Source organism: Citrus clementina, unplaced genomic scaffold (assembly GCF_000493195.1).
Source record: "Citrus clementina cultivar Clemenules unplaced genomic scaffold, Citrus_clementina_v1.0 scaffold_4, whole genome shotgun sequence".
NCBI lineage: Eukaryota > Viridiplantae > Streptophyta > Magnoliopsida > Sapindales > Rutaceae > Citrus > Citrus x clementina.
Window position 1 is genome coordinate 6634160 of NW_006262274.1, and position 17420 is coordinate 6651579.

The following is a 17420-nucleotide window of genomic DNA, read 5'->3' on the forward strand; positions in this document are numbered from 1 at the left end:
TCAAGAGGAATTTGAAATGAAATCTTATAACATTAATTTTATTACTATTTATAAAAGAAAATCAATATTATTTATTGTCTTAACATAGTCTCTATTCTCTAAAATAATAAATAATACAATAATAATCTAAAACAAAGTTTAGCTCTAAGCAATAATCAAAGTAGCATAAATCTGCCACTTCGGCCAAGGCCGAAGTGGTGGGCTGCTGCCCTCACAAGCATTGTGAGGGCATTGGTTCTAGCCCCCACAAAAGCATTGTGGGGGCTAAATGTTCTTTATATTTAAACATCCTTCTCCCTTGCGAAATGCAAGTGGAGTATGGACATCCTCTCCTGTGAGGGGTTATTTGTCTTGGGCATGTACTTCATAGAATTCATTGTAATAATGTAAGTCCCAATCATGTATATCTGATTGTAAATATCAGTGTAATATCTCTGCTACAATAAGCAGTTGTTGTAAATATCTGTGTAATGCAGTAATCTGATGATTAATCAGTTTCAAAAAAAAAAAAAGTAGCATAAATCTGTTCATCTAGAAAAACACCAAAGTTTTTAACTCACAAATCCTCTTCTTTAAACCAAAAAACCCACGCCTCTAAAATCAATTTGTAAAATGTTGGAGATGAGGGGTGAGTTGTCAACTCGGTAAGCAAACTCATGCATAAGGTTACTAATAATGATAAAATACATAATAATTATTATGATGTACCATAAATTAGAAACCAATAATCATTTGATAATCTAACACATATGTACAGTGAAACTCATAATCGGTTAAGTCAAAACATAATAACCATTTTCAATAAACAATTGTTTAAAAAATCATTTATCAATAAAACCTTTCTTTTGTTCACTTGCTCATGCCACATAATGTCACTTGTATGTTTGGTGATCCGGCCAGTAGTTTAGTATATCACCTGTAATCCTAGCGACCTAGACAATAGTTCAATCAAGATACTTTACCTGGCAATAACTGTCAATAGATGCGCACAATACAACTAGTTGTTTAATCAAATCAATTTTAGTGACAACGAACAATGAGTCAAAACCTTAAATATAGTTTTCAATCTTTTAATATCAATTATTCAGTAATATTTCGATAAAATACTCTGATAAGACATTGAATTGACAAAATGTTACAAATATTTTTAAGGAAAACACCTTATGAAAAGACAAATAATTTAAAGTAATTTTTTAAAAAATTAAGAAAATATTTTAAATAAGCTTTTCATCAAAACATAATTTATAATCATAAATTATAAGAGTAAAATAACTTCAAAACCATAAAAAGCCAATCCATGAACAACATATTCTTTTCATAGATTTTTACATATATAACTATTATAAACATTATGGATGAGTTCACTTGTTTCAATCTGAAGCAACCAACAATAACCCAATCACACGTGGTCACTTTTAGCCTATAATTATCGAGAGAAAATTCTTATCGATAACTTATTCAATTTTGACCTTGATAGGAAAATTTAAAAATCTCTAAACCATTAACTCTTACTTAAATACATCAATTCACTAAACTACACTTGACCATCTTATAAGAGATGATTTCTAAAAAGCTATAAATATGTCGGAAAATCATAAATATTGTTAAGTCCAATATTTATAGAGTTGGCATTTTATAGCAAGTCTAGTTACATTGGAAATTCATTTATTGCATATCTTGTAATAGAGATTAATTTATTAATTCCCTAATTTAGTGAGATTCCAATTTATTAGGAATATTTGTTTCCTAATTTAATTCGATGTCTAATTTAGCAAGTCAATTAATAGTGGGTTTTTATAATTGGCGCATGAGATCTATTTAGAGTAAGAAGTTGGTTCAAACAAGAAGTTCATTAAATGCTCTAGATATTTCTTAGGAGACAAGCAAGGCAAGAAGATCAAATTTATTCCTATTCAGATTCATGGGAATTATAAGAGGAAAGAAACTCTTATTTGGAAAGAATCCAAGTCTTTTAAGACTTGCTATTTTGGTGAAACTCTAGTGCCTATATAAAGAGAGGTATTTCACAATTGAAGATTGCACAACACAGAGCATAAAGCAAAGAAGCAAAATTCGGCTTCCTCCCTAGAGAATCCGGATTTGGCGCATTATGTTGTGTTGATTTGTTTTCTTATCTTTTGTTCATCTCTGCGGAGAGTCTATGTGGATCTTGGATCACTAGACGTTGAAGAATTGAAAAATTGCTATTGATCACTTTGCGAAGTGCCTTGAGGATCGTTGATCAAGAGGGGTAACGATTATTCAAGAGAAGCATATTCAGTCTAAGGTTGAGTAAACTGTATGGTGATAAACTGTAAATGAGAGTCTTAAGTTTGGTAAATCCATAGGTTGTAACATCTCAACTTAGTGAATTGCTTTTCATCTAGGCGTGGCCTCGTGGATGTAAGATTGGTTAATCCGAACCACGTAAAAATCTTCGTGTCATTATATTTTCTGCATTTTATTATTCTTTTGAAAATTAATATTTTTGATGCGGATGAACAGTATTCATGAACAGTAACAGTGAACAGTCGCGGTGAATAGTAGTCGTGTACAGTAACTGTGAACAGTACTTCCGGAAAAAAATTAAGTTGTTAATTTTTTATTTTTAATTACCTATATCTATTTCTAATAGATCTAAATTCCTAACAAATATTACAAAGAGCTACTGTAAACATGTTGGCATTCAATATAAAATATCACAAGATAAATCAGAGTTCATAAAGATCTCTAAAAACCAATTTCCCACAAAAATATCAATCCAGTGGTGATATAAACAGAGGACTGTTGATTCAAAAATTCATAACTTTAGTTATACATGTTCAAAATAGTAATTCAACTTTTGATGATTAGATGAGACAATAGGGAATCAAAATTAAAATTTATAAGGCATTTACACATAAAAAAAGACCCAAACTCGCTTCAGTATCATCCCTTGTAATTCTAGAGAGCATAATTTTTTAGCACCATTGTTCCCACTTCAAAAAATCATTATAACTAATATACAATGAGTTTTTGAACAATAAATATATGGATAGAAAGATAAAGATGTCTAATTTAATAAGCTATAGAGCTTTATAGATGAGTCTTAATGAAAACACCAATCACATAATAATAATTCTATATTATTCATAGTCTTCAAGATAACAAAAAATAACACTACTTCCACTGTTAACCACATGAATCAGTACATAATCATGTTTCATAATTTTATCAATATAAAACAAAAAAAATCATTCAATTAATCACATAAAATCACAAATAAAACCAAAAGTTCAAAGGATTATAAATTGACTATAAATTCTTACCTACCTTTAAAACAAAATCAAAACTCCAGAATTTCTTTAATGGAAAAATAGAAACACAATGAAAATCTTCGCCTCTTTTTATTAAAAAATGTGAGTTTACCCTTGTGTTTGTTGCTGCATTCTTTTCTTTATCAACCTCTAGGGTTCTGAGAAATAAAATAACAAGTGACGAATGTTAATAAGCAAAGCCTTTTAATACCTTACCCATCAAGGATTTATTTTTTCTTTTTTAAAAAGGTATCTAAGAAATTGTAAATAAGATAAAAAAATAAATTAAAACACTCTTAAATATCATTATTATTAGTACTATATTCTATAAAATAGATATAATAATAATAATAATAATAAAATAAATGCAACGGGTATTATAATTTCTCCCCGACTTGAGAGAAATTTCGCCTTTGAAATTAGAACCTCACCTTATTTCTCAAAAAACTGAAGGTATTTCTCCTCAATCTCTGCCTTTTGTTCCCAAGTAGCTTCCTTTATAGAATGGTTTGTCTCAACGGGTATTAATGTCCTTCCCAGACCTTAAGCTTGAAGGGGATGTTAAGAATAAATGTTAGCATCATGTCACATGCCGCTCAAATCTCCCGCAATCGGAGGGTAATTCCGCGTACACGGGTCCGCTTAGCAAAAGTCCCCCTAGACGTGGAGTGCACTTAGAAGCAGGATGTGCTTAGTACTAAAGGCGAGATGTACTTAGAAGTGGGCTACGCCTAGAAATGGGCCGCCAACACAACTAGCCAACTGTAGTGCGCTTAGCAAATCACCCACCAAGGCCCAAGATCTAGACTTCTCTACAATTTGTAAATAGCTAGAACTTTCTAGAACTTTTCACTTAGCCCCCTAGGAGATATTTGTGCAAGTTGCATGGAAACTTTAAGAACCTTGCACCCAAGTCTATAAATAGGGGTGAGCCCCCTCATTTGCCAACCAACCACACCACACACTCAAACACTCAAGCACACACATTAGCTCTCTAGCTCTCTTGTAATTTATTCTTTGTGTAATAAAATATATTTTGGCCATATTGCTCTATTCTCTCTAGCATTTTCCGCAAAGCATTCTTCCTTAGCTAGTTGAGAAGTTCAGAAAGACTTACTTAGCGACTTGTGTGCTAGAAGTTGCCTAAGTGGCGCACAGGTTGCTGCAAAATAAAACTCATCCCATGACAATTAGCTCAACATATCAGCATCATATCAACATTAGCTCATCATTAGGTCAGCATGTTAGTTAAGTTGGTTAAATAACAAACTCTGATGATGTGGCTCTGAGTCAGCAAGTTTGTTACATGTAGTTAGCATTAGCAGAGCTGTAATTTCAATTTGTTATTAGTTTGTTTGATTTAGCTTAATCCTTGTACATGTATTTTATGGGTATAGTAAGTTCTAGATATCAATACAAATAGGCTTGTAAAAATCAGATTCAATGCAATAAGGAATATCTTAAGTTCATCAAATTTCTTTCTCAACCCATAATTTTTCTGTCAACTTTCTCAGTAACCAAACTGTTGCAAATTAAGCTTTGATTATACCTTCCCAATTGATGGGTCTCATATCCTTATCAATTGGTCTTGATTTGTCTAGAAAACAACTGAGTGGTTCCTTTCCTACTGAAGTTGGAAATCTTAAAAATCTAGAGTTGTTAAATATATTTAGAAACATGTTACAAGGTGAGATTCCTAGTACTCTTGGTAGTTGTATAAGATTGGAACAATTGGAGATGCAAGGTAACTTCTTCCATGGTTATGTTCCTTCATCTTTGAGTTCCTTAAGAGGTCTTAGAGTCTTGGATTTATCTCAAAATAACCTTTCAGCCAAAATTCCTAAATTTTTGGTTCGATTAGAATTGATGTAGAATCTAAATCTATCATTCAATGACCTTGAGGGCATGATACCAACTGAAGAAGTCTTTAAGAATGTAAGTGCTACTTCAGTTTTGGAAAACAATAAGCTCTGTGGTGGCATACTTGAATTCCAGTTGTCAACATGTGATTCAAAGAAATCTAAATAGAAGAGATTAACTTTTGTAGTGAAATTAGTAATAGCCATCGTTTATGTGCTCGTGGGACTTTCTTTGGCTCTATGTTTTCTGTTTCTTTGTTGGGTATAGAAAAGAAAAACAAAAGAATTCCAAGTAGTTCAATCTATTCACTCCCAAACCTATCGTATCAAAATCTTTACAATGCTACAGATGAGTTCACCTTAGCAAATCAGATTAGTGTAGGTAGCTTTGGGTCTGTTTATAAAGGAATTCTTGACGAGGGTAGAACGATTGTTGTAGTGAAGGTTTTTAATTTTCACCATAGAGCTTCCAAGGGTTTCATAATTGTGTGTAATGCATTAAAGAGCATCAGACATCGAAATCTTGTAAAGGTTCTCACTGCATGTTCAGGAGTAGATTATCACGATAATGACTTCAAGGTCCAAGTATATGAGCTCATACATAATGGAAGCCTAGAGGACTGGTTGTATCTCGTCACTAAAGAAGATAAAATAAATGAGGCACCAAGGAGTTTCAATTTGCTTCACAGACTTAGTATCGCCATTGATGTAGCCTATGCATTAAAATATTTACACCATGATTGTCAACCTCCGATAGCACATTGTAAATTGAAACCTAGCAATGTTCTTCTTGATGATGAAATGACTGCACATGTAGGTGACTTTGGGTTAGCAAGGTTCCTTCCACCCGCCCATACACAAACAAGCTTTATCGTGTCAAAAGTTCTATTGGCTATATTGCTCCAGATATTATCTTTTATATTTATCTTAGTTTGACTTCTAAAGCATTACAAAAAATGGTCTTCTCTAACGAAATTTGTACTATAACATTTCAAATAAAATTTCAACAGTTTATGTTTGTAGTACTCTAATTTTGTTTTTCAATAAAATATTATACTATTTCATACAAAACTTTTTGTTTCATGGAGAATGATCTTGGAAGTGAGGTGTCAACAAATGGAGATATTTATAGTTATGAGATATTGTTGCAAGAATTGGTGATTAAAAAAAAAATCATCATACATCATGCTTGAGGGTGATATGAATCTATATAACTTATTGAGAATGGCCTTGCCTGATCATGGATTCAACAATCCTAAATGTTGATGAAGATTTGGCTGTTACTGGCAGTCAGAGGCAGAAGCAAGCAAGAATCAACAACATCATTGAATGTCTTATTTCTATGGTAAGAATTGGATTCACTTGTTTAATGGAGTCACCGCAAGATCGAATGAACACGACCACTGTTGTCGATGAATAAAAATCAATCAAGACCATTCATGTCGATGAATTTAATTCTTCTTCTTCTTCTTTTACACTTTTACTAATCACAGGGCAATAGTACAATTAATTAAATACTTCATCAAGCAGAAGAAAGCAAGATCTAATCAACTGATCTTAGATAAGGAAAATAGTCAATTGATCAGAAGAGACTATTTTCTGGGGCCTGCGTTTCTACATGGTAGAGGCACAACATTTAATCAAATTATGTGTAGTCGATTTATACATGTACATTCGATCTGTTTCAAATAAATAATTTTCAGAGTTTTGTATTGAAGTTTATAGTATTTGATTTGTTTAAGAATGACTATGATCAATTAGCTTACCGGTGTTCTCTCCGAGTTTGGAATTGTATTGAAACAAATATTCAGTTACATTGATCTGATATGACTGAATTTTTTCTTCTTTCTGTCTAGATAGTATCCATATTGCCTGAGGTTCAACTCGGTCAAAATGTAAAAGAAATATTGCTAATGTCAAATTAAAATTAACTCTAGTTAAATTATGAGTTTGATGGTAATTAAATGTGGATGTTTAAAGTATAAGGCAACGTATCTTGCAGTTGTTATAATGTGGGCTAACATTAAATTTGATATTTGGTGATTAAGGCAGCTCGTTTGTTCAAGTCAACCAAATTCTTTGGCCTATTAGCCCTAACCATTTTTGTGTTCCCAACAATTACATCTTAATCCATCCTTTCCTGTGAGCCAGAGTGCATAAATAAACAAATTTCCCATTAAATATTTGAATACTTGGCGAAAGAAGATTATGTATGAAGCATACTGAAGCACCGGATCAGTAAGCGCTGACAAATCGAGGAGCTGAAATTTCTGCAAATATGGTTTTGGGCATCGAAGTTCTGGGCTTTAAACAATCAGGTCCACCGAAAATTTTGAGTTTTATCTGATAGGTCCCCGCACGTGAGAGACACGGGAGTCATATTGTTGTACATTGATCCTGCAACTTTGTGTTAATTTGAGCCCTTTAATTGGATCTTAGTTGGTTCATAATTCTGAATTGTTTTTCTAAGTTTGTATTTTTGCTATTCATAGCTTTAATGAAATATTTCTTATTTCAAAATACAGAAAATATTTTCGAAAGGGTAATTTAGGGATCCCCTGCTCTGCGCAGCTAATTTCTTTCTTCTTCTTTCAATCTCATGAGCATATGACCATTACAAAACCTTGATTTATTTGGAGAAAATGTAAGTTAAAATTCTCCTAATAACAAAAAAGAAATTTAGAGAAAAAGACGAGAAAATATAAACCTAAATCAAGATTTCACTATAAAAATTGACTCTGAAGAATCTAGATCAGATTCCTTGCATATATATGAAATTTAATATCCTCATGAATCAGTTCCAATAACTTAAACAAAAAATTTATCTATATATCCGCATATTGTTTTTATTTTGTTATATCCACCATTGTTGTTGAAACTTTGAGCTTGGAATAGAGTTATTGTGAATTTGTCAAAGAAAATGAGTGAGAAAGGAAAAAGAGAGAAAGAAAAAGATGGTTTAGAAGAAAGTGAGATGAAAAAAAATATTAGGCGGTTGGAGTTAATAAAATTTCTTTCAAACAAATTGTCTTTCAGTTAATCGTAGGCAGTTGAGGCCTGTTAATAAAATGCATTTAATGAGAAAAAAAATCTTAGCCACTAAAAATAATTAATTCATATCATAAGATCCTATAAAACTTTGGCAAAAGCTCAGTTAAGTATGGGATCCAAATCCAATGAGAAGGATTTGGTTAGTGCTCCATAAAAGATTAAAAATCTCTAACAATCTTGGGAATGGAGGACATTATGATTTAAATTTCTTCTACTCTTTTACAAATGCAACAAGGTTAATATGGTTTGGAATAAATGTAACAATTTTGGAGGGATACTACTTAGATGCATTAGTAACTTCTCAGCAACTATTGAAATCTTGCTCCTTGACAACAATAAAATATTTGGAAGCATCCCAACTGAGATTGCAAGTCTGTGAATTTGCTTGATTTAGAGATGTGGAGCAAACAATTATCAGGTACCCTCCCCCATCGTAGGAGAGCTCCAAAATTTAGAGATATTGCCTTAAATGCAAATAAATATTCCACCCACTATTGGGAAGTTGAAAAAGTTATTAGAACTATATTTTTTTTTTTGGACAATTTTCTTTACGATAACATCCCTTCAAGCACTACAATTGATCTTTCTAACAACAATCTTAGTGGTACTATACTTGTAACACCCTTGGCGAATCCCACATCAACAAAGTACGAGAGAGATGTTGGGTTTATAAGGGGTGATCTACACCTTAATTGGCAAGACGCGTTTTGTGATATATGGGCGCCCCAAGAACAAAACCGTGCGGGTCTTGTTAAGGTCCAAAGCAGACAATATCATGTCAGGTCTGGGTTGGGTCATGACAGATGGTATCAAAACGGCTCTGCATGTCCTCTTGAGCAATAGTGGGGCAAACCTCAGCGAGGACCCTGAGTCTCTAAGGGAGGTGTATGTAACACCCTAGGCGCGAATCCCACATCGACAAAGCACGGGAGAGATGCTGGGTTTATAAGGGTTGATCCACACCTTAATTAGCAAGACAAGTTTTGGGGTGTATGGGCGCCCGAGGAACAAAATTATACGGGCCTTGTTAAGGCCCAAAGCAGACAATATCTTACTAGGTCTGGGTTGGGTCATGACAATACTTCCCCAATTTATTGGTCTCTCATCCTTATCAATCCTTCTTGACTTGTCTAGAAACCAACTGACAGGTTTTCTTCCCATTCAAGTTAGAAAATTAAAAGATTTAGAAAAATTATGTGTTCTTGGGAACATGTTAAAATGTGAGATTCCTAATAATCCTAGTAGTTGTGCAAGATTAGAACAATTAGGGTTGTAGGACAACTTATTGCAAAGTTCTATTGAATTCTAGATGATTGTAGAACAACTTTTGCAATGAAGGTATTTAATCTTCTTCATAATGGAGCTTCCAAGAGTTTTATAACTGAGTGCACTGTGTTAAAGAGCATCAGGCATCTGAATCTTGTCAAGGTTCTCATAGCTTGTTCAGGAATGGATTATCAAGGTAATGATTTCAAGGCATTTGTATATGAGCTCATGCATAAAGAAGTCTAGATGAGTGATTGTATCTTGCCTCTAGAGACGATGAAACAAGGCACTGAGGAGTTTAAATTTGATTTGGAGACTAAGCATCGCCATTATTGTAATATGTGCATAAAACTATTTGCACCATGATTGTCAACTTTCAACTGCTCATTGTGACCTGACACCTAGTAGTATTCTTCTTGATGATGAAATGACTGTATGTGTAGATAGTTTTGGTTTAGCAAAATTCCTTCCACCTGCTAATTTGCAAATAAGTTCCATTGGCATTAAAGGATCTATTGGCTATATTATACCAGGTGTCATCTTTTAATGACCCGTATAGTAATACAAAAAATGGTATCCTCCAATAAAGCATGTGTTGTTGTAACTTTTTAAACATAATTTTCTAACATTTTACATTTGCAAACACTCTTGATTTCTTCTATAAAACCTTGTACTATTTCAAGCAATCTTTTTTGAATGGCAGAGTATGGTTTAGGAAGTGAGGTGTCTACAAATAGAGATATTTATAATTATAGGATATTGCTGTTAAAATTGGTGATAAAGAAAAAAAACTATCAAACATCATGTTTGAAATTAATATAAATCTACACAACTTTGCGAGAATGGCCTTGCCTGATTATGTGATGGATATTGTGGATTCAACACTTAAATGATGACGAAGATTTTGTTGGTATTGATAACCAAAGGTAGAGACAAGCAAGCATCAATAATATTATAGAATGTCTTATTTCTATGGTAAGAATATGAGTTACTTGTTCAATAAAGTAGTAGCAAAATCGAATGAATATGGCCAATGTTGTCCATGGATTACAATCAGTCAAGAACATTCTTCTTGCTCCTTGAACTATGTCCACTAAGCAGAAAGGTAGTCAATTGATAAAAGTTATCCTTTAGCTTTTACCAAGTAATGTACATTTGTATTGCATCTTATTACTTTATATTTTATGTTTTTCCACTTTTACTAATCACAGGGCAAGACAGTTAAAAACGAGATCGGAAGACAACAATGGATTGTTTTTCGGGGGCTGCTAGAGCCAACCATATTTTATCGATTAATGGATAATTTTATGTATTCAAGTTATGTGTGTTGAATCTATTTCAAAAGGGGAAAAAAATTCATCATTTTTATTGGAGTGGCTGTATTTAATTTGTAAGAAAGACAACAATCTTCTAGCTTCCTTGTATAAACGGTAAAACTAAAGGTTGGAAAAAGGAATATGTTGCCAACCCCAACTAGTTTGGAGTTGAATTAAAATGGATATGGGCTATTATTTACAAACATTCTGTTATTTGTGCCCAGGATATGGCTCAATTTTCTTCACTGTCCTTTGTAGCAGGATCCATATTGCTTGGTCTAAGATCTCGGTCAAAATATAAAATAAGTATTGCTACTGTCAAAACTCTAGTTTAAATATGAGCTTGATGTCACTTAAAAGGCGGCCGATTCAAATCAAATACTATACATTCCTATAAAGTAGAACAAATAACATCGTTTTAGCAACATCCCAGATTCTTTTCTATAAAACATTCCCATGCTTAACTATCAAGGATGAAGACTTGGGCAACATGTCTACTGTTCGAGTGTTGCTTGAGAACCTACCCTCTAGAAATGAGATAAGATATTAGTAGAGCATATCCATATAATTAAAAATACAAGTTTTGAGTAGCTGGGTCTCCCAAATGATCTAAAATGTCATAGGAACCGACAAGTTGAAAGTGCTTAAGGTTTGATGTGTTAATATATTGATAGATCTGAAAGCTTGCGAGTTTGTGCTTTGATTTGTGATTGATGCTGCATTTGCTGCTTGAATATTACCATTTTCAAGTTAGGAACATAGAGATTCATAGATTTATAACTTAAGAAGTATGAAATATATGTTTTTTAGCATACTATTTCATTCGTTACTATTAATGTTCATATACAAGGTGTCTAATTTTTTCATAAAGTAATCTCAGTACAACTTCATAGTTGTAACAAAGATCTTATGGGTATGCTTTAAGATCTATCGGCCCTTAATTGTTGTACTACATAGGTGACAAAAATCCATTTGTGTTAATGTTTCCTTGAGCTCATCATGTAGATCTGAATCATGTGCCAAGTCATCTTCACATGTAGACTGTTGGATCCTGGTGTTGTTGTTGAACTCTTTCTCTGAGATAATTGATCGAACACTTATTCTAACATTTTCCTAGAACTAATTGATTTCCAATAAATTTGTGTTAAAAGCTTCAAAGCCTTTATGTTGCTGGAAATCCTCAATAATCCATGTTTCCAGTTTTTAGAATTCTTTTGGTGCTGCATTCGGAAAAAAAATCACTAACAAAAATATATACTAGATTTCAAAACTTAGAAGAAATTGGTGTCTTGCAGTGTTATATAGTTCAATGTTTCAATTAGACTTGTCTAATCTATATGAACTGAGAAATCATACAAGATTGGTGAGATTAATTGGAGAATTTTCAGCAATTAAAAGAGTGTGACAATCAGAAGAAATATTATACAGGAACATCTCATTTACACCCACACACACACAAACATATATGTCTAAAATATGAATGTTACATGCATGATTACTATAATTTGATGGAGTAGTGTCACAAATTTTTGTCGTTTTTCATTAAAAGTAATCACCATATTTATCTTTATAAATGTCACACACTATTCATTAGAAGTTTATCATCACCAAGAGATGTTCACATTTATGTGCATGGAAAATTAATGATTTAATTTCTTTACGCCTATTTGTTTCAACATGAATATCCTTGAATAGGATACATACTTTGATCATCGTCGCTTTGTCAACAGCTCGATGCAACGATCATGTACAGAATTTAAAATGGACACCTTTTCGTTGTAAAATTTTGACCGGTTAATTGGCTTACCTTTTGACTGAAAAATAATAAATGCAATATAATCAAAGTGTTGATAGACTTCACAGCCTTGCCAATTAAGTCTAATCGTGTGTCTCTATATAAATATTCGGAAATATTCCTAGAATATGGGATTGTTTTAAAGCCTGCAACAAGTTTACAATATTGTTAACAGACTTTTACATCATTGCAAATGTAAAACAACAAAAAAGAAAGTAGTGGGCCTAGGCCTAGCCCGAGCTTTTTTCCTTGAGCCCTTATCCAGGCCCTCATGTGTAAGGGCTGGGTCGAAGCCCGTGGACCTAGGCCGGGCTGGACTGAGCTTGGGCCAGCCCGTGCTTTTTTGGCCACCCTAGTTAGTGGTAGTTATCATTATGTCTATTGCATTTTAAAAGTCAACATTGCTTGTCAAAAGTCATCATTGCATTTTTGCATGTGCTCCATAATTATTATGCTTGCCTGCCAATACTCCCCATCATGTTGGAGCATGGATGTCCATCATGCCCAACTTGCCAAGAAGACAGTCAAATTGTTGAGAAGCTAGAGGCTTAGTAAAAATGTCGGCAATTTGTTTAACGGTGGATGTTGAGTGTTAGAAAATACATATTTATAAAGGAGAAAACCATCATTTTATATTTCAAGTCTTACTAACAACCTTTACTTTTATGTGTTTTAGCTTCTTGTAATTTAATTATGTGTGTTTTATTTTAATTAAGTATTTTATGTATTTTAGGGGCATAATAGTTATTTCACAATAAACGAGAGATCAAATGGCAAAACAGACATCACTTTTGAACTCAGGACGGTCGAAAACCTTAGGAGGAGCATAAAAGGAAAAATGGCACTGTTCACATGTACGGTACTATTCACATATACGGTACTGTCTACGTTACTGTTCACGACACTGTTCACATAGACGGATCGATGACGTGGCATTGACCGATGATGTGGCATTGACTGATGAGGTGTCACGATCCTGTTGGACTAAAATTCTTATGCATTGTTGATTGATGACGTGGCAGTATATCAGTGGACCAAAAATCTCGCGTATGGTATATGCATTACACAGGATTATTTTCAACCAAACCGCGTCACTGTTCACCCGGGTCAAACCGTGTTACTGTTCATCCGCATGGTCAAACCGCATACTGTTCACGCGTACTGTTGACTGATGACGTGGCGAAATCCTGAGCGTCCAAACTGTTTTTAATCCGATGGCCACAATTTACTCAATGTATCTATAAAAAGGGGGCCTCCCCCCCTAATTTGATATCTCTGAATCCATTTTCTGTAATTCCTTCTCCATCTTGTATTTTCTTCGTATTTTAATAAATTCCCATTTTGCCCCTAGTTCAATTATGAGTGGCTAATTTTCTTTCAAGCTTGGGTTGAAGGTGAAGTCTCAACATGTGTCATGGGCTTTATTTGGTAAATTTATTTTCTCTTCCCCTCTAATTTTTGTGGATGTTTTGACTTCTCGTCGACAAATAATACTAATCTTGTCTAGTACCGCCTTGGTTTCACCGGCCCCCTAGTACAAGGTTATTATTATTTGGCAAGATAAGCCCTTAGCACCATATTGATTAGAGCGTGGTTCATGAGGTGTGGATTCCCCCCTCATGATTTAATTGGCATTAATAAGGATTATTTAGCCCATGATGCATGTTGATACGGATCCAGATACCCAAGTACGTCATTTCAATAGAATTCTCTTCAATTTATTCTCGCCATTTCAATACCAATTTTAGAATTTATTCTCGCCATTTTAATTTAAGTTTTAGTATATTCCAAATCATTTCCACCACAAATCCAATCACCCATTTACAAAATTAATTCTACACAATTAAAATCCACCTCCTCGTGGGATCGACACTCGTCACCATTGATCTATACTACAATAGATTCGTGCGCTTGCGAGTACATTAAATTTTGCACAACAGTGGACACATGAGCAGTTTTGATTAACCCAACCTGAATTTTTTCTCGGATAAAATGACAATCTAATTCAATATGTTTGGTTCGATCATGAAAAACATGATTTGTTGCAATATGGAGTGTCGCTTTATTATCACAGTGTAAGAGAGCTGGTGAAGGAAAATTGAGACCAAAATCAGCAAACTGGAATTACAACCATTGTAATTCACAAGTAGCTTGGGCCATAGATCTATACTCTGCTTCAACTGTAGAACGAGAGACAACACTTTGTTTCTTGGTCTTCCAAGAGATAAGAGTAGATCCAAGAAAAGTGCACAAGCCACTTGTAGATCAACGAGTATCAGGACAACTTGCCCAATCAGAGTCTGCATAGGCAATCGGCTAAAGGGGACTTGAAGTTGCCATCAGGATGTCTTTTCTGGCACTTCCCTTTAAATAACATAAAACATGTAAGCAGGCTTCAAAGTGAGGCTGTTGTGGTGCCTGCATAAATTGACTTAAAAGATTAACAACAAAAAGGATGTCTGGTCGTGTAATGGTTAAATAGAGCAGACGACCTATGAGACGACGGTAAACTGATGGATTTGGCAATTTTGCTCCATTGGTGTTGTAGAAGTACGATAACCTAACATTCTCATGTCTTCCAAGATGTCAAGACAATATTTTCATTGACAGAGAAAAATTCTCTTTGATGATCGAGCAACTTCAATCCCGAGAAAATACTTAGGTGGCCCAAGATCTTTGATACTAAATTAATTATCAAGCATTTTCTTCAAAACTTCAATTTCAGTTGAATCATCACTTGCCACCGGAATGTCATCAATATAAATTAAGACAAAAAGAGAATAATTTATTATTTGCTTAGAAAACAAAATGGTGTATTCCGCCTTTGACTAAGTGTACCCTTGGGAGATTAAAAAATGTCTTAATTTGGCAAACTAATTGTGACTTGCTTGTTCAAGCCCATATAATGATTTATTAAGACGACATACATATTTTCCTTTCTCCCTCAGTTCACAATATCTAGGTGGTATTTGCATGTAAACCTCATCATCAAGTTCACCATGAAGAAAAGCATTGTTGACATCAAGTTGGTGCATAGACCAAGCTTTGATAGCTGCTATGGCAAACAAATAACGAACAGTGGTCATTTTTGCCATTGGGCAAATGTTTCATTATAATCAATTCCCTCTATTTGTGTGAATCCTTTAGCAACCAGACGTGCTTTAGATCTCTTAATGGTTCCATCTGATCGATATTTAATCATATAAACCCATTTGCATCTGATAGGTTGTTTACCATATGGTAAGGTAGTGATAGTCCGAGTATTATTCCTCTCAAGAGCCAATATTTCTGCAGACATGGCTGCCCTCCATTCTGGAACTTTAAAAGCTTGATAAAAGATTGTAGGCTCTACTTTTGAGTCAACAGATGTAAGAAAAACTTTATGTTTGTCAGATAAACGATTATAAGAAATGACATTAGCTAAATGATAAGATGTACTTGTACCATGAGAAGGCGTTGAAGACGAACAATCTGTTGGAATGGTAATGTTGCAAATGTAATCATTTTAATATCCTGGTGGATGGCGATTACTGGTTGGCCGACCATGCAACAAAGATGAAAAAGTCTCTAGATGAGGTTGGACATCATTATCATTATCAATGGGTGAAGAAGATGAAGAATATTCTACATAAGGTAGGGTATCCTTATCATTTGGAAACTCAGAGATTGCCAATGATATAATTGGATGTGTAGATGGTTTAAAAAAGAACCACGAAAAGGAAAAACATGTTCATAAAACAAAACATCCCTACAAGTATAAATGGTTCTTACAGCCAAATCATAAAATTTATACCCTTTTTGTCCAAAAGGATACCCTATAAATATCCTTGGTTTTGAACGAGCATTAAATTTATGTCTTTGAGGTGAAAGATTATGAGCAAAGCAAAGACATCCAAAAACTTTAAGATGAGAGTATGACAGAGGATTACCAAGTACCATTGCATGTGCAGTTTTAACATTTAGAACAAGAGAAAGAATTTTGTTAATTAAATAAGCAGCAGTAAGAACACATTCCCCTCAAACGTTTAAAGGAAGATTACTTTTGAATCATAACGTTCGAGTAACATCAAGTAGATGGCGATGTTTTTGCTCCACTACTTCGTTGGTGAATGACTCCATGAATTTTGAAGAAATCTAGTAAATCTTTAGAGAGAAATACGGTTCCATTATTAGTTCAAACTCCTTTAATGAGAAAAATAAAGTGTAATTCATTAAAGGAAATAACAAGAGCACCATCAATTTGTAATTTTCTTATTCTAGTATCATACTGAGTAGATACCAAAGAAAATAATGATTTTAACACATTTTGAGTTTCAGACTTATATTTCATCACGAAAACCCAAGTACAACGACTGAAATCATCAACAACGGTTAAAAAAATAATGAGCTCAAGAGTTATTAGCAATAAAAAAAACTTCCCCAAATATCATAATGGATTAATTCAGGAGTTAAAGCAGAAATAGAACTTGAGTGGTTTGCAACAGGATGACCCAAACGCCAATGCCAAATATCAAATGAAGGCTTCACATTTGCATAAAGGTTTGTTGAATGTTGCAAGTGATAAAGGTCATTCCAACATTTACCCACTCCAATCGTTTTCTTCGTGGTGAGGTCCTAAAATACACAATTTTCAAGGAAAAATGTCACTAAGCAATTAATGGCTTTTGTGATCTGTGATACCGACATTAAATTGAACTTAAAAAATGGTATATGAAAACTATTATCAAGATGGAGAGAAGAATTAATAGAAGTTGCACCAATTTTAGTTATTTGTGCAGTGGAGACATCAGCCATTTGAACACTTGAGAGAGAAGTGTTTGGTAATAAAGACTGAAGG